This window comes from Camellia sinensis, chromosome 13 (assembly GCF_055761805.1).
Source record: "Camellia sinensis isolate YWXY chromosome 13, ASM5576180v1, whole genome shotgun sequence".
In the NCBI taxonomy this organism is placed as follows: Eukaryota; Viridiplantae; Streptophyta; class Magnoliopsida; order Ericales; family Theaceae; genus Camellia; species Camellia sinensis.
The window spans coordinates 118,869,295-118,894,556 of NC_138973.1; the positions used below are offsets into that span (position 1 = coordinate 118,869,295).

Consider the following 25,262-nt stretch of genomic DNA (forward strand, 5'->3'; position numbering starts at 1 on the left):
CACAGACGGCGCCAAATTGTGTGGGTGAAAATCTGACCACACTGCCTGCTTAGTGATCAACTGGAGAGCACAGGCAGAATAGATGACTTCAGTAACCTGTAACAGAAAGAAAAGGCTCCGGCGGTGGTTCTTCCACCCGGGGGCACTCCGACGATCAAGTCAGTATATCTCTCAAAGATAATCAAGTGCTAAACTCAATACTCAAAACATAAATTGCATACCTTAGACCCACGGGGGTGCCTCTCTTTTATAATATATTCAATCCAAGTCCTATTAGAAGTATGACTTCTATGAACTTCAATTCAGTGTTTTACTTTGGACTCTTTAAGAGATAAAGATAAACTCCCTAAGAGCTTTATCCTTATCTTGGTTAAGTCCCCTCTTCGTCTTAGGACTCTTGTCCCTTATCCGCTTATCTCGGATTCCGATATCTTCGGAGATAACCTCGGCAACTCCGAGATCATCTCGGCTTAACTACCACGACACGTGGCACCTCGGCTGACACGTCGGCGTCACCATGTCACGTGTTGGTATTCAGGAAATATATCCCCACATTTACAAATTTTTATTTTTTATTTTTTAGATACATCTAAGTAAGGTGCATCTAAAAAAATAAAAAAAAAATGTTTAAAATTTTAAAAATATTCACTAAAAGTAAAAAAAAAACATGAAAAACAAAATACTTAATTTTCAAAAAATTTAATTCAAAAAATTCAAACCAAACACACGAATTGTTTTTTGATTGGTGGAGCGGGAAGTTATCCTTTTAAAGTTTATATTTTTTTTTATTATTAAAAAATGCACTAATATAGAAACTTGAAAATTTTATTACATTTCAATGGAAAGTTTTTTCAAATTGCAGTAGTCATGTTATTTTCAAAATAAATTGAAGAAACACGGAATCTTTAACTGGAAAAGACTAAAATACCCCTCTAATTTACTCTCTTTGGTCTCTCTTCTTCCTCTCCCTTCCACTGTAGCTTCGACAACTACCCTCAGCCTCCCATCCTCTTCTTTTTACCTTCATTTTATAAATCAAGCAATAACCACTTGCCACTGCCCAATCCTCTCCCTCCCCTTCACCCTCATCGTTTTACACCTTTCTCTTGCCACTGCAATGCCTCTCCAACCTCTCTCTGATATCCTCAGCCTATTCTACACCTATTTCCTGCCACCACAACCCATGATCTACCTCCTTTGCATTCTTTTCCCTACCACCACTATTGTCACGCTTCCTCCACCCTATCTAACCACCAGTAACCCCTTTATTACCTCCAACATGCTCTTCGCAACCCTTTCCTCTACCCCTGTCGCCCTACTTAGACCTTCCCACACATCAACCCTCTCACATTTGGATTAGTTCTCAAAACCCCCAACGTATATATATATATATATATCTAGAGAGAGAGAGAGAGAGGCCATAGTTTAGGAATTCAATAGCAAGTTATCGAGTTTCGAAGCGAGGGGCAAAGGCCAGGTTGATGGGTTCATTGTTGCAAGAGTGGGGGCTATGATGAGTGGTCGATGTAGCGTAGGAGGGAAGCACGAAAAAGCTGGGGAAAGGGGTGTCAGTGCCATCGAAAATGGAGTGGGTTGTAGGGTTACAAGAGTGGGCCAGGAGGTCGATGGAGATGTTATGGTATTTGAAGAAGGATCGGCTAGTGGATGAAGTGGTTGTAGAAAGGTTGGAGATAAGCTAATAGTAGCCCGAGAAGGGGAAAGGGTTCTACCGTTGCCACCAGAGAAGAGTTGTCAGTAGGGATTGGATTTCCTGAGAAAGAGGGGAGGGTAACTGTGTAATTTGATAAAAAGATGTCAATTTATTTGCAACTTTTTATGTATATCATAATTAATTAGAGAAATTATACATTACTGAGAATTTTATAAAATATTTACAAATTAATGAAAAAAATTATGAATTTAATTATTAATATTTATAAAGTTTACTATTGATTTGAATTTTTGTTTTTTTTTTTTTTTGAAAAAATATACGAAGTTATAATTCCCCTAACTAATTTGGTTTATTCCATCAAATTGTAATTATTTTTATGTTTGTCCTCCACCCTTTTTTGTAATTTTCTTTAAAAAAAATTTTTTGTAATTTTTTTACTTTTATTTTTATTTTTGTTTTAAATCTCATCCAAACTGACTTTTGGTTTTTGTGCCCATTTAAACTGTTGGGCTGGAATTTCGATGGTTGAGCTGAACTATTGAAGTTGGCACTACAAGAATTAACATATTTACCGACCAAAAAATTGGTCGGCAAAAGTCTAATTTTTGGTCGGCAAAATATATTTTCGACCAATTTTTTTGGTCGCCAAGTTGGTCGGTAATTGAGGGTCGCGGAAAGTAATTAGCGACTAAAAAGATTTTTAGTCGGCAAAACGTTCTATTTGGCGACTAAATTGTTGGTCGCTAAACATATAATTATCGCGACTAACCTATTTAGTCGTGAAAAGACTTTGGTCGGCAAAAATTACATTCAACGACCATACATGTTAGTCGCTAATTTGGTCGGCAAAAATTACTTTCAACGACCAACAAAATTGGTCGGCAAAAATTACATTCCACGACCAAAACTTCTTCGTCGCTAAATAATAGTTTCTACGACCAAAAAATTTGGTCGCTATTTGTTACTTTTCACGACCAAAATTTTGGTTGGCAAAAGTGAGTTTCCACGACTAAGTGTTGTTTTGGTCGGCAATAGATGTATTTTTTGCGACCAAAACTCTTGGTCGGCAATTGTCATTTTTTGCGAAAAAAAATTATTTATTTGTCGCGACTAATAAATTGGTCGCCAAAAGCAAGAAAACAATACACCTGTAATTCCTAATAATTCATTCAATCCATAATAAACTTATAATTTTAAAGCATCATACAAATCAACTGAATCATTAACATTCGACACAATACATAATTCATTAACATTCGACACAATCCAACATTCAATCCAATTTTTTTTTTTTGAACAATCAATTTTTGTTTATGAATATTCAATCCAATATTGAACAAAATTCATTCAACCCAACCTAAATATAACATTAAAATTCATCATATTTTCCTACTCAATCCCAAACTTTACAATCATTCCATTCAAAACATTAATTGAGACAAGTTTTAAACATCCATCCATTGAAAACCAGTAAGTAATTGAACAAAAATTAAAAGGAAAATCAATGAAGGAATCCAAAAAAAATTCTACAACAAGAAGGAATATATATGGTTTTGAAGCATCAGCCTTGTGCTTAATCGTTTTTGGAAGTCACCTACAAATAAAATAAGAAAAGTTAGAATCTAGAAACATATCCAAAATGAAGTATTCTCATAAAAAAAAATTAACCATATGGCAAAAAATTTATATGATTACATTACAAACATTTGATGATGACTATACCACAATTAATATCCTCCAATTCAAATCTAAACTAGAGGCAATTCAGATCCTATATATAAAATAAATGCACAACATGACCCTTCACCATATTGTTCCCTTAATGCTGTGGACACTGAACATTGATTTGTTTGGTGAGATAACCAACATTACACACAACTTAAAACAATATCATCACTTTACTATTATAACCTCCAACAAAGATATAACACCTAATAAAAGTAGGAAAAAAGAAGTGGGAATAAAAAGAAAGCTAAAGCTGAAATGAACAAATTTGAATCATCACAGTTAATTAGGTGATTGCCTTCAAATTCAGAAACACATTGAAAACATAATGAGAAACATATATAGTTTTCAAGATCTTGTTTCTCATTATGTTTTCAATGTGTTTCTTGTCAACAATATATGTTTACTACCACCTAATTAACTGTGATGATTCGTTACTCTGTCCTTTTACGTTACTCTGTCCTTTTAGTTCCTTCTCAAACAATATATTGCATATTTACCAACAAAAAACAAGTCCTAATATGTTACTCTGTCCTTTTAGTTCCTTCTCAACAATTAGGATTGCTGACTTTTGTCCTTTTTTATATGTTGTGTGTGCATGCAGTGGGAAAGAGTGTATTAAAAATTAATAATAAATAAATAAATAAATAAATAAAAAGCAAAGTTACTATTGAATTAACAATAGTATCCAAAATATTTGACCCTGAGCACAGAACAAAAAGAAAGTTGGTTGGACAATCATATTTATGCCATGTATATGTGGATTTGTTCTAGCATACAATTTTTTTCTATTAAAAATATGCTATCACATGCACATCTGCAGGTCCTATAAAAATGTCAACCTAAAAAGATTTTGCCATCAAATTAGGTCACAAAAGCACACTTATCCATTGACTTACAGAAATTGATGAAGCAAATTTTAGTGTTAAATGCACCATCTCGCTACTGCATATTAGCAGATTTCCTAGTTTACCATGCACCACAATACCCTTACTTGAAGTATTGACCAATAAAACATTGGTTACTATTGTTTTTACCATCAGTTCAATTTAGATTGTCACAGATTTGATATTGAGAGAAATATCTCAACGAGTGTGCGATACCAAAGCAGGCCAGATGACAACAAATCATGCTCCATATCATTTACAAATAAATTTTTGATAGTGGAGAAGCTTAGATGACAAAATTATACTGCTCATGTCCATGGACCAATCAATTGATGTAATAAAACAAAAACTACTCTCATTCCACGCCATGGTAAAAGATAATGCAAATGATAAAATGAAAGTTGTTAATATTATTGACTTCATCAAACTTGATACTATAGGCAAAATGTGTCAATAAAATAATAGTTTATTCCCCCCATCAAAAATAAGTGCACAAATCCAAGTACTTGGAATTTTTCCCAATAAATTTATGAAATGGAGCCAGTAGTTATAATATTCTAAGATTCCATTCAGCATCAGGGTTAATGTATGTAACTAGTAGATAAACTACAAGGGAGAGACAAAGAGTTGATATGTTTTAAGAACGTATAATTGAATCAAAAATAGTTTTCAAACAAGATGATCTTTAAGTAGTTTAATGTCCCTAATTATTGTGCCCAAAAATATTAGAGAATAAACATAATTATCCTAAAATCTCTTCAAAACCAAGTGTCATAGAAGGAAGTCAAACAAAGTTGAAGAATAAAAAAAAGAATACCTCTTTGTTTCAATAGTCCTCTTTGCAAGCATAAGTGTCAAGAAGACTGGAACCATTGCAGCACACAAATGCTTAAGAGTGTGCCCACTGACAATATGATATGTCCATTTCTAAATTGGTTTATCTGCAGCTTCTTCAACCTTAGCTAAAAGATAAAATCCTGCATGTTATGCAATTAAATGTTACTCAGAATGGCACAAAAAACTAACAGATTTAGTAAACAGAAGAGCCCACATGATGAAATATACAAACCTGCAGCCCAAAGCCAGTTTGTGGAATGTGTGTACATTGGAGGCAACAAGATAGCCATTATCGGAATTACAATGCAAGGAACAAACTGAACCAGTGCATATGGGCAGAGTCCATGGCACACGTAAAGTTGCTAACTCCCACAATATCACGCCAAAGCTGTACACATCGGACCTGCAAACCAGTCCGCAATTATTTTATCAGCAAGACTTGAATGAAACATTAAAAAATGAATTAAACTCTCTAGCATGGCTTTCAAGTCTAATACAAAAAATAAACCTACTTCTCATTGGATGGTTCATTTTTCAAAACCTTAGGGGCCATCCATTCCGCCTGTAGTTCAATGGCACAGCTTCAGTATAATTGATATAATATAACATTCTATAACATTCTATCCTGACATCAATTACCGTTCCACCAGTAGATTTTGAAGACATGAAAGTATTGTGCTTCATTCGTGATAAGCCAAAATCACAAACCTGTAGAGACAACAATAAATTAGAGAAGTTTCAAAAAAACATCCTTAAGCATGAAAAAGTCTAGATCTTAGTAAAAGAGACGAAGTCCATGGTGAGTCACGGCATTGTTAACTACGCATTTTCTAGATTACATTAAATACAGCAACAATTGGATAATCAAGGAAGGAATGGGAGATTTCAAATGCCAAGTTCTAATTTCAGCAAACCTTAACAACCCAGTTTTTATCAACAAGAAGGTTTGTAGTCTTAAGATCTCGATGCACAATAATAGGATGGCTTGTGTGCAAATAATTCATCCCCTTGGCCTGCAAGCAATTAGTAAACTTACTTAAACCAACCAAACTAGATAGCAGAAACGGAAGGCAACAACATTCAACATTCTCCAACTCATACCACATCAAGAGCCATCCACAGTCGCTTCTTTTCATCGAGTTGATTATTTGGTCGATGCAGCAGCTTGTATAAACTTCCCGTGCATACAAATAAACAGGGCTGAGAAACACCAAATTGAACAAACAAATAGTTAATTGAGGCTGAAATCAAATTCTATTTTCCTGCATGGACAATGATAAAATTAACTGAAATTTTTTTCAGGTGAAATATCTTCTTCTAAAAATCAACCCACAAAAAACTTAAATTAAAACAAATTATTTTCTTCTTTAGACATAAAAGCTTGGCAATATTTATACCCAGTTGTCATTTCTTATTATTATGTAAGAATGATAGTCTGAAACTATGTTACCATTAAAAATATGAAGGCAAACATTTGATGAAAACGGAACAAAAGCATCAATTCTTGAAACGATAAGTTCTAACAAGACTTTAAAGTAAACATCAACCTTGGAAGATACTCTGTCAGTATAGAAAGATTTGGTGGATGAGTGACTGCTCCCATGAAAAGAACAACATTAGGATGTCTCAACCTCAACATGATTTCAACCTGCACAAAGCAAACAAGCAGTCGTCTAGTTCAATTCTTAAAAAGAAAACCACTTGGATCATTAATAACAGCACATGATGCAAGATGTCAGATTTGGTACTTCACATTTGAATTGAAGAAGTGCATCGCCTGATATATCTTGGTGCACCGCCTGATTTTAGTTCTTGGATGAGTGCACAAATTTATGTAACATCAATTCTTACCAATGCCAATGCGTTCTCCAATTTGAAGATACTCCCATGGAATTTCCCACTCCGCAACTTCACCAAGCACTGGGTTAATCTTCTCATTCTGAATACTGCAAGCACTAGGCAGGCTACTATTGGCCATTTCCATCAATCTCACAGCTTCAACATTATTAAGTACGTTTCTTACTTTATCTTTGACAAACCATCCACCATCACAAATGAGGGCCCTTTCAGGTTGTCCTTCGTAATTGCCGGTTGCAGAAGGCACAGAAGCATCATCATCAGTACGGTTAATTGCGTGAGTTCCACAATTAACAAGCAAAACAGATCCTTCACTTGTAGCATCAAAAAGTAATCGATGTGTCGTCTTAATGACTGTAGAACCCAACTCCAGTCATTCTGCCATCAAATCCTCAACAGAGTGCTTTTGTTTGCTGTCATAATGAGCACCATTACAGGACTCCACTCCAGTTGAGGGTATAATCAACAGTTTATTGTTTGATAAGAACATATATGGATAATCTTGAGCCCCATCACCCACTTTTTCCCCATTTAACAGACGTATTTTTTCATGCATTTCCACTTCTCTGAGATCACGAGGATTCATATCCAGAAGAAAATCGGGAGGTTGTGATGCACCACTCTCCAACAAAACTGCATGAAGTTTCTGAGCAAATTGTGGGTTTTTTGTTGCACTGATGACATACTTGGAAACATCTTTAACTTACATCTTTTGTGCTTGTGACCCCTTCCCACTAGTGCCTGACGATTCTGCACGTGATCTACATAGTGCAGGAAGAAGCTTCCCAAACTCATTCTCAAACATCTGGGTTTGATTTTCTTTATTAAGATTCCCTTCACCACGTTTTGGCTGAATGCCTAAAGTAGATGCTTCTACTGAATCTGAACTGCCACCTTTGACTAGTCCACCAAGATCAGGTGAAACTGCCAGCGTCCCAGTCCCTTCTTCAAGCATCGGACAGAAATTGTTGATAGTTTCAGCATAATCTGCACTGCTCCTCGTATCTAACCCAGAATTTTGAAGATGATCACTGGGAACCTCAGCAGGAATTAGTGTGCCCGGAGCACCCATTAGATCAATAATGTATTCACTGCATCAAATCAATAATCAGCCATATCATTACTAAGTGTTCTGTTCAAAACATTTAAAGCCATAACAATTCTTTCTGTAAGACACTGAAAACAAATTGAAGGAAAGATGAAAGAGAAAAAAACACACAACATTCACCATGAAGATCAACTCCATTTCTAAATAAAAATCCAGCTACTAAAGAACAACATATATCTGACAATAAATGACTTGACTGCATACATGCTGCTCTGAAAGAATTATAACAGTCCCACAGAGGAAATTGTTGTCATTTGTAAATCTGTTTGAAAAATATCATATATATAGTGTAGCAGCTGCCAATAAGGCTATAATGACTTCAGATTCGCAATTCAAATATAATTCATGCTATGGAAGAGCTTTCACAGCTCACAGAATAAATCTTTATCATTTGCAAATCTGTGAGTGACTATCATTTGAAAATAGCAAATCTGTGAGTGACTATCATTTGACTATCACACGCCGTTAAATCCTTGATTTTCTATAGTGATTTTAGAAGGTAAAAAGAGAATGATATGAAACAAGTTAAGCCGAGTAGAGGAGAATGAAACAAGAGCAGATGAAAAGCAGTATAGATGAGAAAAACTAACATGGTGTTTGTGCAAATTAATTTCAAACGAGTGTTGATTTGTAAAAATTAAGAACCCGACATGGAGAAGTTATTACAAGTAATAAAATTCTGCAAAACTAAGAAACCTGTAGTCATTATTGCTCAGGGAGTCAATTGGGAAAAATGTATCGATCTGTACCGAAATACAAATCTCGAACAAGAATCGAAATTCAAAACATGGAACACGTACAGTAATAAATTACGAATCGAACCCAGATCTGGAAAAGTTTTCTTCCGAATGTTCACATTGAATAAACACATCGGATACAAAAAATTATTCAAATTACGAAGAAATTAAACAAATGAGAGCGATGCGAATTAAAAATTGAATCAATTAAACAAAAAAATTCAACGGAACAATTGAATCAATGAAGTAACCTTCAGATCAGCGAACGAAGCAGAGACATTCGGGATCTGTAAATTGTGGATCTTAGATCTGCTAATAGAAGTTGTGTATATGTGTGTATGTAATTTCGAAACACACACACAGAGAGAGCGAAAGAGAGAGAGAGAGAGAGGGAGAGAGAACCTGCTTGCTTGTGAAGGACTAACAGACTGATAGCGCGAGATAGAGAGGGAGAGAGAACTTGTGATCTACGGCGGTGGCGGTGGTGATTTGCGGCTGCGGCGGTGGCGATGTGCGACGTACGGTGAGCGACTGTGGTGAGGGACTGTGCTGAGATGAGGTGGGGTGAGGTTTGGTGGTGATGTGTGAGAGAGAGGACTTTTGTGTTTGTTCAAAACGAGAATGGAAGAGGGCGCGAATATTAAAAGTAATTTCCCCCGCAAAGTTTTAGACCAATTTAGCGACTAAATTGGTTATTTGTCGCCAAATAACGCATATATGACTAAAACTTCCTGTAGCTAGAACTTTTCGTAAAAAATTTTTTTAAAAAATCCCTATATACCAAAAATACTAAAATTCAATATATTTTTCGTATTTTGTGTATTTATTAATTTTTAAAAATATTTTTTTATTTGATAGAAGTAGGGGTAATATTTTAATGAAAAATATTTTTCGTTAAAATAAAATTAATTTTTTATGGTCGATGAAAAATATTTTTTGTGACCCATTTTTTTTTTTTTGATTACTAAAAATCAAGAGCTAATTTTTTGTGGTAGATGAGAGGAAGCGGTAGTAGTAGTGAAGGTGGTGGATAAAAGGTGAGGTGGTGGTGGTGGTGGTGGTAGTGGTGACGGCGAAGGAGATTAGTGGTGAAATTGTGGTAATGGTGGAGGAGATGGAGTGGCGGTGGTGGAGGAAAGGCAATAGTAGTAGTAGTAGTGGTGGTAGCAGTTGTGGTAGTGGTAGTGGTAGTGAAATGGTACTAGTAGTGGTAGTAATGGTAGTCGTAGAGATAGAGTGGCAACAGTGGTAATAATGGTGGTAGTGGAATGACATTTGCAGTAGTGGTGAAGGTGGTAGAGGAGATGAGTGGTGAGAGAGAGATGGGTGAGAGACAGATAGAGAAGAGAGATAGAGAGAGAGAGAGAGACAGAGTGATGAGCGAGAGAGAGAGAGAGAGAGACAAAATGGTCGCTAAAAGTGCATTTTCTTGTAGTGGAGAGCTCAGTAAATAGAAAAGATGGGAGAGAGAGAGTGGGCAAGATGAACACAATGGGGGAGAGAGACAAACAGACACACAGAAAGAAATAAAGAGAGAATGGTGATGAGTGAGAGAGAGACAGACAGACACACAAAGAGAAAGAGAGAGAGAAAAGTAATGAGTGAGAGAGAGAAAGAGATATATATATATATAGAGAGGGGGAGAGAAAAAGAGATAGAGAGACAGACAGACAGAGAGATGAGTGAGTGAGAGAGAGACAAAGTGGTCGCTAAAAGTGCATTTTCTTGTAGTGAAGAGCTAGGTAAATAGAGAAGAGGGGAAGGAGAGAGTGAGCAAAGTGAATACAATAGGGGAGAGAGACAGACAGAGACACAGAGAGAAAGAGAGAGAGAAGAGTGAGAGACATACATAGAGAGAGAAAGTGAGAAAGAAGAGTGATGAGTGAGAGAGAGATAGAGAGAGAAAGAGATAGAGACATAGACAGAAAGAAATAAGAGATGAGTTAGAGATAGACAAAGAGAGAGAGAAAGAGAGCGAAAAGAGATGATCGAGAGAAAGACATAGAAAAAGAAAGAGATAGAAAGAGAAGAAAGATGAGCATGAGAGACAGAGAGAGAGAAGAGAGACGGGTGAGAGAGATAGAGAAAGAAAAAAGATGAGAGAGATAAAGAGAAGAGAGATGAGCGAGAGACAAAGAGAAAAAGAGACAGAGACAAAGACAGACAGACAGAGAAGAATGATGAGTGAGAGAGAAATAGAAGAGAGAGAAAAAAAAAGAGAGACAAAGAGAAAAAGAGATAGAGAGTGAGAGACAAAAAAAGAGATAGAGAGAGAGAGGAGAGAGAGAGAGAGAGATAGACAAAGAGAGAAAGAGACAGAGAGAGATGAGAGATGAATGAGAGAAATAGAGAGATGAACGAGAGAGACAGAGAGAGAGAGATAGAGAGGAGATATGAGCGAGAGAGACAGAGAGAGAGATAGAGAGAAAAGAAATGAACAAGAGAGACAAAAAGAGAAGAGAGATGAGACAGAGATGCGAGAGAGCTCAAGAATAAAGATGAACAAGATAAATAGAGAGAAGAGAGATGAACGAAAGAGACAGAGAGAGAAGAGAGATAGAGAAAGAGAAAGATAGAGAGAGAGAAAGAGAGAGACAGAGACAAAGACAGAGGCAGAGACAGAGTAGGAAAGAGAAAGAGACATAGAGAAACAAGAGATGAATAAGAGATAAACAAAGAGAGAGAAAGAGAGGGAAAAGAGATGATCGAGAGAAATACATAGAAAAAGAAAGAGGTAAAGAGAGAAGAAAGATGAGTAGGAAAGACAGAGAGTGAGATAGAGAGAAGATAGATGAATAAGAGAGATAGAGAAAGAAAAAAGATGAGAGAGATAGAGTGAAGAGAGATGAGATAAATGAGTGAGAGACACAGAGAGAGAGACAGACAGATAGACAGAGAGAGATAGAGAAATGAGAGAGGAAGATAAAAAAATAGGTGAAAAGAGATAGACAAAGAGAGAGAGAGAGAGAAAAAGAGTGAAAAAGATAAACGAGAGAGATACAGAGAGAGATGAGCGAGAGAGATAAAGAGAAGAGAGACAAAGAGAAACGAGAGATGAGAGAGATAGAGAAAAGAGAGATGAGCGAGAGACACAGAGAGAGAGAGATAGAGAAGAGTGATGCGTGAGAGAGAGAAAGAGAAGAGAGACAGAGATAGAGACACAGAGAGAAAAAGAGAGACAGATAGATAGAAAGAGAGAGAAAGAGTGATGAGTGAAAGTAAATTTTTATTTTTCTTTCAGCGACGAAAATATTTTAGTTGCCAAAACTATATATACCGCGACCAAAATAATTTTTAGTCGCTGAAATTAAAGTTTTGCCGACCAAACTTTTGGTCGCGAAAGATAAAAAATAATTTTTTATTTTTCTTTCAGCGACTACAATATTTTAGTTGCCAAAACTATATATACCGCGACCAAAATAATTTTTAGTCGCTGAAATTGAAGTTTTGCCGACCAAACTTTTGGTCGCGAAATATAAAAAATAATTTTTTATTTTTCTTTCAGCGACTAAAATATTTTAGTTGCCAAAACTATATATACCGCGACCAAACTAATTTTTAGTCGCTGAAATTAAGGTTTTGCCGACCAAACTTTTGGTCGCAAAAGATAAAAAATAATTTTTTATTTTTCTTTCAGCGACTAAAATATTTTAGTTGCCAAAACTACATATACCGCGACCAAACTAATTTTTAGTCGCTGAAATTAAGGTTTTGCTGACCAAACTTTTGGTCGCGAAAGATAAAAAATAATTTTTTATTTTTCTTTCAGCGATTAAAATATTTTAGTTGCCAAAACTATATATACTGCGACCAAAATAATTTTTAGTCGCTAAAATTAAGGTTTTGCCGACCAAACTTTTGATCGCGAAAGATAAAAAATAATTTTTTATTTTTCTTTGAGCGACGAAAATATTTTAGTTGCCAAAACTATATATACCGCGACCAAAATAATTTTTAGTCGTTGAAATTAAGGTTTTGCCGACCAAACTTTTGGTCGCGAAAGATAAAAAATAATTTTTTATTTTTCTTTCACCGACGAAAATATTTTAGTTGCCAAAACTATATATACCGCGACCAAAATAATTTTTAGTCGTTGAAATTAAGGTTTTGCCGACCAAACTTTTGGTCGCGAAAGATAAAAAATAATTTTTTATTTTTATTTCAGCGACTAAATTATTTTAGTTGCCAAAACTATATATACAGCGACAAAAATATTTTTTTAGTCGCCAATTGTGAGATTTTTAGCGACTAAATTTTTTTTTAGTCGCCAAAAATTAATATACCCCTACTAAAAAAATTTAGTAGGTAAATATTGTACTTTTACCGACTAACATAATTTTTGGTCGCCAATTCCACAACTTTTGGCAACCAAAATATTTTTAGTCGGCAAAAGTGGTCGCCAATTGTGTATTTTCTTGTAGTGTGGATTCGTGTTTGATGGTTGTATATAAAATGGGAACTTACATTAGGTCCTTTGCAAAGTTTCAAATTCATCTATTTTTAAAATAAAAATATTTGTATCAATTAGTTTTATATATTTTTAATTATTATAATTTTTTTATTTAAAAATTTAAAGACATTACTACATTTTACTATTGTCAGATTTCCGTCAGATGGTCACTAGAGACTCAACGAAATGTTCAACATCACCGAGAAGTCGTCGGCGTTTCGCTGGATTGTTCTGAGGTCTCGCTTGGAAACCCTCATTTTTAGCCAAAAAGTCAAAAAATTACTAAATTAGCTAAAAAGCCAACAACCCATACCAAAAAGTCAAAGATTCTCTTTTATCTCTACTTTTTGCACATCTTTTCGTAAAAAGTCAAAAAGTTAACCCAAACATACTAATTTTTTTTAGCTCATATTTTAACCAAATAGCCAAAAAGTTACTAAATTAGCATGTTCTCAAACGAGGCCTGAATGTCTCCAAAAGTCGCGCATATTGTCTAGAATGTTTGCTAGACGTCAAGAATATTGTCGGAGACTCACCGGAATGTCTATAGTATTATAGAAAAAAAAAAGAATAAATTGACAAATTAGAGTGAAAAAATATAGTAAAATGTGCTAAATATTAATAAACTAAAAGAAGAAAAAAAAACGTAATAACAACGAACAACAACTATAGAAAAAAATATATGTTATTTTCAATTTTTGTGGGGTTTAAGCAAATAATCTCCAATATTAATCAAAATGAAAGCAAGCTTTGAAATCGTAAAATGTTACAGTTTCAAAATATAATTCTATCAAGCATTTATCCTTATTAATAAAACTGAAAAACATGTTATGAAACTGTAAAATTTCATAGTTCTAAAAAACGATTCATTTCAGTACCAAAAAAAATTGAAATTGTAAAATTTTACAGTTTCACCGCTTGTAACTAAAACTCGAAAATAACTTGTTCAGAATTTAAAAATTTTCTCCGTTAAAATAGGAAAATAGAAGTATGTAGTACATAAAAAGTAAAAAAACTAAGAGATCGAAGAAAAGAGACAGATATAGTGGAAGGCTTGTACTCTAGCAACTATTTTTGGTTTAGATCTAGCCTGATTTGACATAGATCGACTCAGATCTGATGTAGATTTGAGTAGATCTACATCAGATTTGAGTAGATCTACTCATCTTTTTCGTCGGGAACTGATGAGCGTGAAGTAATGAGTCAATGCTCGATGGTTGTCGGTGAACCACAATTAATGGTGGTCGCCGGTTGTCGGTGATTGTAGATCAAAAAGAGAAAGAAAAGAAGGAACACGTGATCGTGGTCATCGCCAGATATCAAAGAAAGAGAGATAAAGAGAAGAAGTAAGGTGTACAGAAAGAGAAGAAGAAAAATGGGCACAGAACTTTTGGGTCTACCTAAAAGGTTTTGGGATTAAATAGAATACATACTTTTCAAAAAGGACTTGTAGGTAATTTGCCCTTTATAAACAAAATAAATAAAGGTAAATTACAAATGCCCCCGAGGCTTCTTTAAAATATAGACTGTTTCATGTGGTTTGAAAATTATAAATATCCCTTTATTAGAAATTGTTATTTAACAGAATTAATTAAAAAATCTTAACTACAATAAATTTTTAACATTATTAAAAATTATTAATTAATTTGATGATTTATTAATAAAATGAGTAATTTGTTATGAAATTAGAAACCTCATAAGGTGGGATATAATTTTTAAAACCACAGAGAGTAATTTGTATTTTAAGCAAACCTTAAAGGGTGTGTTTATTTACCCAAAAAATAATCGGTTAATTACTCGTAAATCCCGATATAAGGAGTGATACTCCATTTGGTCTCACAACTTTTTGTGTAAACCCAAAATTCCTAAGGTTTCTTCACTCTTCTTTTAATTTTTCTAATATACATTCGCCAGCGACTAGCGACCACTATCGATTAGGGTTTACCAGCAACCACCAACTAAGAACTCCTTGTTTTGCCCTTACCAATGGTGAAAGAGATGAGCTTCCAACAATATTCTTGACATAGATATACTCAAATCTACTTAGATTTGGCTAAGACCACATGATAAGACTCGCCGAAATATTTAGATTTAGAGCAAATCTGAGTAGATCTACATCAGATTTGACCAGATCTATACACAAAATGATTGCCAGAGCACAATCACCTTTTTATATTTGTCTCTCTCCTTCGATCTCTTAGTTTTTCTTTTTCTTCTTTGGCACACACTTCTTTTTTCCTGTTTTAATGGAGAATATTTTTAAGCTTTGAACAAATATCTTTTTAGTTTTAGTTATAGGCAGTGAAAACTAGAAAATTTTGCAATTTTGAAGTTACTTTTATGCTTTTCTCTATGATTATAGCCTTTTTTTCCCCCTCCATTAAAACAACAATTTTTTTATTTTTTTTATTTTTTGTAGAAAATATTGACAAAATGGAAAGTTAGAAGCTCTTAGAAGCGACTGATCTAAGATCTCCACAATCGCTGCGACGAGCAAATTGATAATTTTTACAATTTTGAAACTGCAAATTTATACAATTCGATGAGAAATAGATTCAAACTCTAAATTTTTATAATTTTGTGAATTGAAAATTATTTGCTTTTATTTATTTATTTATTTATTTATTTATTTATTTATTTTTCATGTTTTGTGGTGTTAGAGATGATGTGATTAAATTTTGTTATGATTTTGATCTAATTTTTTTTTCCCCTTCTTTTCGTTGATGTTCTGAACATTCTAGTGAGTTTTCGGTGATGTTCCGGATGTCCAGTGAAGTTCTGAACATTCCAACGAATTTTTTATGATACATCGGCAACTTTCCGACGATGTTGAATATTTCAGTAAGCCTCCGGTGATTGTCTGACGTGACTCCGGTGGAAGTTTGATGATGGTGAAATGTGCAACCTTCTTAAATTTAAATAAAATAAAAAATAAGATTTTTTTTAGTAATAATTAAAAATATATAGGATTAATTGGTAAAAATATTTTGTTTTTAAATTAGATGGGTTTTGAATTGTGCAAAGAGGAGCTGTGGACCAGTACCCCAAAAAATAAAGTGTCAATTGTTGGTGTTCCATTAAGTCTTGATCTATTATTTTTAACTAATAAAGTCTTATTTTTAAAATATTTTTATTTACTTGATCGTCTCACCCTTATAAAAAGGCAGAATGAATTGAAAAATGATAATTTTGTAGAGATTCTAACTTTTGTAATTACATTTAAAACTCTAACCTTGAGTTTATTTGAGTAGGGACCTTGATTTATCGCGTAATCGCGTTTTAAACTCTAGTATCGGAAAGTTTCACCGATTAATCCGATCAAACCCTAATCAATAATGGAAACTTAGTTATCACTTTTAAAACCCTAATTATGAGTATTAAAACCCTATAATATTGTTTAATCGCTTAAAAATCCAAACTCTCGAGTAACGTTGTTTTTGTCTGATTTTTCGCTTGACTTTGCGATTTGGTCCAACTGGACGAATGAATTCTTTTAATTATTTTCTTATAATTATATATTAATAAGAAGTGATAATTTACCATAAATTCAGATTTGGTCGCTACCTTTTTATTCTATCGCTTTTTGACCTCTAACTTTAATATATTAATATAAATAGTGCTTTTCCTATTTTTATAGTCATTGTTCTACTAAATCACTTATATATATATAAAATTATGTATTTTGTACCTCATAGGCTTGGGGTGGCCAGCCGAGATGATACATTGAAAGACTTGATGGACAATTTTCTCTAATTAAGGGGGGGGGGGGAGGAAAGCGTCAAGGTTGTACCCCTTATTTAGGATTCTTGTTCCTTTGTCTCCAAATCAATATCCTAAGCAAACTAGATGCCTAATTAATTATCTTAAAACCTTAATCTACATTTCATTGTGTTACAACTCAACTAAATCACAAAAATTTCATGCCATTCCAACCAAGGGCACTTTTGTCATTTCACCCTCAATTCGTTCTCTATAAATAGCACCAGCTTTTCCCTTCATTTCTTCACTTATCTGGCCAGCTATAGAATGTAAGAGAGGGTTTGATAGTAAAAAAAAAGAAGCTAAGGAGAGGAGAGAAAAAGAGAAGAAGAAGAGTACAAAAGAGAGAAAGAAATAGAAAGCTACCAGTAAGGTAAGTTGCACTCACTCTCTATCATTCTCCAACCCTTTCTTTCTTTCTTACTCCATCTTCAAATGTATTTTTAAGTACATAATACGATGATATGCGTAACAATGGATTGGGTGTTTGGGGGTTTACATGAAAAAGAGATTTTTGTTTTGCTTCTTCTCTTAAACACACTACTGGAGCTTTCTACTAATTTTGAAAAATATCAAACCTTCATGGACTCAAGACCTATTTTTATGGTGTAATAGTTGATGTGTGTAGAGCCGGTGTGAGTTTGGGTGGAGCCTAACTAAATGTTTTGATAGTCTAAATGTTTTTTTCAAAATTCTGGCCTGAAGATCTAAAAAAATAGCCGATTTTTATAAACTTCCATAAAAATCCCCTCTTGTTGGTTTTTAATCCAAAGGTTAGGTTTTTGAGTCCTCTTTTCAACAAGATTTATATGAGTAAAAATGATTGATTAATTTGAGAGAAAATCCATTTTCCCCAAAGTGTGACAAATCTGGACAAAGTCTAGTAAATTAGGAAAATATTGAGTTCCGGGTATACCAATTCTACAAATTGGGGATGAAAGTATACTTCTTGTTATCTCTTTTGAATTTCAGCCCCTAAGGTGACTCGGATGTATGTTAGCCAATTTATTTTTTGCGCATCTGGTAATTTGGAATGTTGGAAATTTATGTACTTATGTGCTGATTTGTTTTTTAGTGTTTCCAATAACTTGTTTAATGATGGTTCTTGTTTTACCACATATCATATATATCCTTATGTGTTATATTTCTTTACATATACCTGTCACATGTTTAATTTTAGCGGTAATTGATTGTGGTTAACTTGTATCATAACCTTCATAATAAAAGGGAATCATAATGGGGTGGTAACGGTTGACACTCACTTGTATTGCTTGAATTGAACTTTGAAATTGTCATTTATGAAATAAAATGTCATGAAGTATGTAACTAATGAGTTGAGTCTTGGGAAACAAATGGTTGTTTTGTAGCCGTAGAATGGCTCGATTGTATTCAAACTCTATGCAGGATCTTGTTTTTCAGAGGGATAAGGTTGGGTCCAGTCAAGGAAATTTTGAGTGTTGACCTGTGTTTTTAATCATCTCTTTTGAGATCCTCGGTTAATGCTACACAGTAGATAACTGTAATAGGTATCCGAGGTAAAGACTGCAAAGCAGCAAAAGAAGGCGTACCGAATAATCTGAGTCCATTCTTGTGGTTGGGAAAATAAATCTCTTTTGGAGATTCTAGTTGTTATACTAACTTTTTGCTATGTTAGCACTATTATCATAATATTGTTATTGTTCTAAGTGTTATATCCTATTATGCATTGTACCTATTTATTTGTATTGGTTAAGGGTTTAGGGTGTGTGTGTATTACTTGGCATTCCAAACTTATGACGTTTTATGTTACGCGAAGAGGAGTATTATATTGAAGACGGAGTTGTCGAAACATTTGAAGAACTGTGTGATGGGTCGTTTCACACACCAAAAATAAACTCTAAATTGTACCAAATTCCTTAGAATAATGGTAAGTCCAAGTATTGATCCACAGGGACAATTGTGAAATTAAACTAATTTAATTGTTAAATTCTTAAGTTAATTCTGATGAAAGATATAGTTGTTCATAACCTAATGATAATTAAATTAAACGAAGCGATTAAAAATGAAATTGGAATTACTGATTATGGAAAAACCTAGGGTAATGAGTTCACCACTAGTTACATAAATAAGGTTTCAATTTGAAAATCAATTATGTTACAGTTCGAACTAAATAATACTTTGCAACTACAAGTTCGAAGCATTGATTAAGAGAATTATCACGTTCAATGTATAGGCACGAACCATCTCAAGTAGTACGAGTCATTCGCTCTAAACTGGGGTAGCAAAACGACTCGTTTCTCGTAGTATGGCTTGTCTCATATCTTGAATATAAAAGAAAAGAAAACCATTGTATGGAAAGCATTCAACAGTCACAGAAAAAAGAATACTTAAAGAGATAATGGAAAATCTATATTTGAAACTTCTTAAACACCATATAATTTGTTTAAATCTTTACATAATCAAAAAGCAAAAAGAAAACTCTATTTACTTGGCTAGGGTTTCATCAAAACCTTAGAAGGAGGCAGCCTAGCCACTCATAGAGGAGTGTGAAGAAGTAAAAGAAGAAGAACCCTCCATGGAAATTGCCTTTGAAACTTGAGAACCCGCTTTTCCTAAACCCTACCCTCTTCTCTCTCTTGGAATTTTCAGAACTCTAATTCAGTTGTTTCTCTCTCTTTTTATACCTCCAGCCTTTGTAAAAAAATTTAAAACATCGGGCACAGTTTTCAAGGCACGACTGCACGTGTAGGAAACACCACTGCACGTGCGGAGAATGTTTCTCATGTGCTGGACAAAACCCTCGGCACGTGCAATTTTTGCAGTAGCTAATTGGCTAATTTGGTTGGGCCGCACGTGCGAGAATGATCCTCCGCACGTGCGACAAGCCCTTTTCTGGCTAAAATGCTGTGTTTTTGGTCATTTTGTGCTTCAACCACATCTAACATGATTGGCATTAAACAGACATAAATATACAATTTGACTGGCAAGTAAAGTTAAGGAATCCTAATTACCAACCTCAACGCTGTACAATTCGGCCTCGATCATATCCCGCAACTTACAACTTGCTAGTCCTTAAGCAAGGAATAAAGAACGAAAAATAAAATTAAACAAAATCTAGCTACCTCATCTTTTGTGGGAAGAACAATTGCATTTAGCATATGCAACAAGCCTTTAAACCACAAAGTTACCCCAAGTGGACGAGTATAGTCTCGTGAGGGTTTCAAGAAATGATACCCACAAACATTAACATATTCACGTCTGCTCAACAACAATTAATCACACTACACAACTCAAGAATTAACTTATGTACCACTACAGTGCAATATTAAGACATGATGAGTCATTGAAGGCAAAGTAGACAAGCATGAAATAATTTATTGAGCAAAAATCGCAATTCAGCATTACGAAAATTAAGATACATGTATTTGTGAATGCTAGTAGACACATCATCCGTACCCTCGGTGTAAAGTGCAATCTCCATAACTAGTTAACTGTCCACTATAATTGTCTAGTGTAACTTACAATAACACCCAACATACATAGAAAGACTAAACTTTTGCAATCAAGATTCTCAATTTTTTGTGTTTTTGTCTTTAAAAGACTATGCATTGTCCTGATCTATTAAGCTTTCTAATCAACCCATGTAACAAGCATTGGGGCAATGACTTCCAAACCAGATGGTTTTAGGGCACTAAGTGTGAAGACATAGGTTTAATGACTCGAGCTGAAAAGACTATGAATCCAAATAAATAATTTTCTTTATTTTTTCTTAACTGTGCAATGTCTAGGTCCCTTAAGGTTTCTAATTAACCCATGTAGCAAGTATTGGGCCAATGACTCTCAAATCAGACGGTTTTAGGGCACTAGGTCTAGAGACACCCTTATGGGCTTAATAACTCAAGTTAAAGAGGTTATGAACCAAAACAAGTCAAGTGTTTTAATTTTTAATTTTTAATTTTTTTTTTTTTTTTTTTTTTTTTTTTTTTTTTGTGGAGAATTAAGGCTACTCATTTATTCTTTTCTACAACCCTAGCAATTATCAATGATGTACGCCAAAGATTATAAAAGAGAGGTCACCACTATGATAGGGTGTTCATGTGAATCAAGGCATACTCATGATAAGTGTACTAATACCACAACCATAAGCAACTATCCTACTGCAAACATCACATGCAAATTTTTACCCAATAAACCCTTTTCATACAAGTCTATTACGTTCCCCAATTAACATATGCTTAAATCATCACCTTATTAGCAACAAGTCAACATCAAGTGAAGTAGTGCAATCCAGTGAAGTAGGTATAAACATGAATTATGAATTACGAGTCAATTAGAAGTACACAAAAGAAAATACCCTTATCCCCTATGTAGCTTGACTTTTTGTGCTCCTTTCAGAAAACGATAAATCCTACAGTTTGGACTCCCGTGGTTCTGAATCTGATTCCACAAGTATAATGTGAAATAGATAAATACAAAAGAGTCCAAATCCAGCAAATCTTTTGAAAAATCGATTTTGAATCAAAATGCCAAAAATGGACTGCTTTACTAGATACAGAGTCGCCACCTAAATATTTTTTTGAAAAGTTTAGGAAACCCGAGACTCGTGTCAAAGGCCACATGTCCGTAATCACAAAGAGTGTCTTGGCTTGGGAACTTAGGTACGAGAGGGGAAGGTCATGAATTGAGCACCTTCGCTAGCCCGATCAAAGATCGGTCTCTACTAATCATGATGTGATTTTTATTTACATTATATGCTATTGTTCCGATTTATTAGACTATTTTACTATGTGACACACACACAAGTATAGACTAATATGGAAAAATTAGAACATTTTGATTTCATGTTTGTTTGAAAAGTGTTTGAATATGTACCACTTAAAAAAGTGATCTTATATGTACATGCACCAAGATATCCCAATTCAAGCAACTAGCCTTCATCCACAGGTATTCAAATAGATATATCATTTAAGCACTTAGCCTCATGGAAAGCATGCTTGTCATGGTAACAATCACACACATGCGATATGCTAAAACAGATAAAAGCTCATCCCAATTCCTGTGGCGAGCCAAAAGACAGAAACTAGTTAGAAAAATGCATGATCCTAACTACTGAAATATGCCGAATGCAACACATGTAATATGCAATTTAATATGCTTGGTTACTAACATGGTATGTGAATCAATTCAAGGTATGCGGTCTAAGCACATACTCAAAGAATGTAAGCAATAACAATGCTTTGTTTGAACGATGAATCGAGCTTCATGCATACAAGACAAGTGGATGCAAACATGAGAAATGCTAAAAGAAACATGATGTTCTAAGCTAACCATTATCAACGAGTAAATAAAAGTGAGAAAGACGTGGGGTTGGAAGACATACATGTTATTACAATTGTGCCATCACGCAGGAGGGTCCGAATACGCTAACTAGCGAACTAATTACTACGAATTAACTAACTATTACAAACCAAATGAAATAAACTAACTATGCTAGCTAATTCTTACAACGACAATGCTACGTAGCTCAAATTTTGTGGCTCAAAAGTGGCTCAAATGACCAAAACGACGTCGTTTTGAGTACAGAACAACATAAAAATGGCCAAAACGACGTCGTTTTGGCCATTTGAGCCACTTTTGAGCCACAAAATTTGAGCTACGAGACATTTTCCTTCTTCCAAATTGGAACTAACTAATTAATTACACTAATTTAATTAATTACAAATTAGAAAACTACAACACGAATACAACCAAAAGAAATAACTAAACTAAGTAACTAATTACTCTAACTAATTAGCCTCGGGAAGTGAGGAATACTTATGCATTTATGTGGATTTCCACCCAAAAAAGTCCACTGTTTTGCTGCCAGAATACCTCTGTTGCACAGTTAGAAAATTGCATTGTTTTTCACCCTAGCCTCTGCTCTGTTCTATGCCAAAAAAGATGCTTTGTTTGACAAAAGTGGCAGGCGGGCCAGAAGTGGTGGTTGGCTGATCACTAAAAGTAGCGCGCCATCTAGTAAAAGTGGCCTGTCGGCCACTAACACTTGGTTCCTCCTGCTGTAACAGAAAGCATACAGAGCACAAATAAAGTATTCTCATGAGATGCTTGTCCACCCTACCTCTCCTTATCATCAAACAGCTCAAAGGAGGGGTAGACTTGATTCGCTAGCCATCAATGGACGTAATTTCATTGCATGATGACTTATGAATCAACGGACACAATTTTAATAAATGGTAAGGAAAGACCAACAAAACCTTCTCTCTATCATGGATTGATCAAGGGAAGTGGTTGATCTTGGAAACTTGAACTATTTCATCGCTAGCAAGTATGAAATGAGCCAAGTTTTCATGTGTTCAATTAACGTCCAATTGAACACCAAATTACTTTGTTATCTTGCATCACTTTTAGTTCCAATTTTATTACTTCATTTTAATTACCATCCATTTCTTAATCAATTAAGTCCAATAATGAGCTTTAAGTCCTCTAATGGAAAGAAGCATCAAACAAAGAGTTGTTTTGGGCATGAGAGAGACACCATGCCATTGGTAATGAACCCCAAAAGGGATAAAACGTTACGCACAATATCTCTATCTCAAACTTAAACAAGTAATTGGTTTGAAACAACTTTCAAAACAAAGAAAAAGTCAAGAAAAGAGGGAGGTTGCAGAGGTGATTAGAGATGAACACAAGTATGGAAAGCAAGAAATAAACACTATTAACTCAAATAGGTTGGTGGCTAAGGCCTAAACCACCAAACCTATGAGGATCATTACACTACATGCCTACAATACAAATCATGAATGGAACAAAGACAAAAAAACAGTCCTAAAATAGACTAAAACAGTGTTGGAATTGAAGTTAAAAGAGCTAAAAGAGTAAGGTACAACATGAAGCAAGTTAAGCTAGTAAGCGAGCACAAGGAGGGGAGGTTACCCCTTCCATTTTTGGGACTTCAAAACATGATTTTAGCATCTGAAAAACCTCTGAGATTCATTAGTAAAAAGCTCAAAAAAAAGTTGACAAAAAGGTGGAAAACACAAGGGCAATGGCTTAAGACGCTATGTGTAAAGAAGGGTGATCCACACCTCTACCCTTAATGGCCTTAAACCAAAAGTTTCAGCCCAAAAATTTAGTGTAAAAGCAGTCCAAATATAGTAGAAAAGGTAGAAAATAAAGAAGGGAAACAAGCCAAGAATTATACCTATTGAAGAGGGATATCCTTTTTAAGTTACAAACCAACTATTCCACACCCTCAAGAGCTAAATGTAAGCTCAAAAACACCTTAGAAAGAAATACTACAAGGTTTGGTTTAGAGTGTATAGGCAAAGAGTGAAGAATTTGAAAGAGAGAGAGAGAGTCGTAGAGAGAGAAATATTTTTTACTCCAAAATTTCTAACCATCTAAAATGTGAGAGAGGGTCCTCTATATATAGAAAAATATGAGACCACCTCAGAAATATCTATACAGACACGTATGGACTGGTGCATGCATCTGTGGAAACAGCTGGCATAGCTGGCAAAAAGATCTGAAAAAATACACAAGTGGCCAACAGGCCACATTAATGGCCGGTAGTTCACATTGGTGGCCGGCAGGTCCCAGGATGCTCAGGCTTGAAAAACTGCTATTTTGGTCAAAAAAACAAGACACACGGTGTGTAGGGTTTTGAGGCTCAAAGTTGAGGCATTCTGCTAAGGACTTCAAGCATTTGACAAGCATATACAAATTCATCATTGGGTGTGCAATTGGTGGGGCCCAAGTCGTAAGGGGCATAAAAAATGGGGTGTTTACAGCCCAAAGTCTGTGCGTAACCCAGCGAGAAGCTGGTGGTGCTCCTGAAGATTATTGTGGACCTGATCCACAGAGTGCTGAAGCTGCAAGTATTCTTCTCGAGTCATGTACATCGGCTCCCCTTCGGGAGCCATGCGAGAGGCAAGAGGAGGTGGTAGGTCATGCATGGGGTCATCGGCCTCGGCAACCGGGATATCAACCTATAGTGGTATTCGGGATAAGCTATGCTGCCACTCCTGTTGGCCGAAAGTATGGTAGGCAGTGTTGATCTTTTCAGCCGAATCAATCAGAAGGCCGTTCAGCTAGAAGAGTAGCGTGAGCAAGTTGGCAAATGCTAGGGGCCAAGTCGTGTTCTACATAGATTGAGACTGAATGGCCTCCCACATAAAATTCGGCATGTGTACCCAATTCACATGCTGAAGGTAGACTTAGTAACCATGCTGGTAACACTTTAAGACCCTCA

At 34.9% G+C, this 25,262-nt stretch overlaps 2 pseudogenes; both read right to left on the bottom strand.

Moving 5' to 3' along the window:
- Positions 1 to 5,242: 5,242 nt before the first annotated feature.
- On the bottom strand, positions 5,243 to 7,105 carry LOC145805662 (putative serine/threonine-protein kinase SIS8; annotated as a pseudogene).
- Positions 6,930 to 24,933, bottom strand: LOC145805663 (putative serine/threonine-protein kinase SIS8; annotated as a pseudogene).
- Between the last annotated feature and the right edge of the window lie 329 nt (positions 24,934 to 25,262).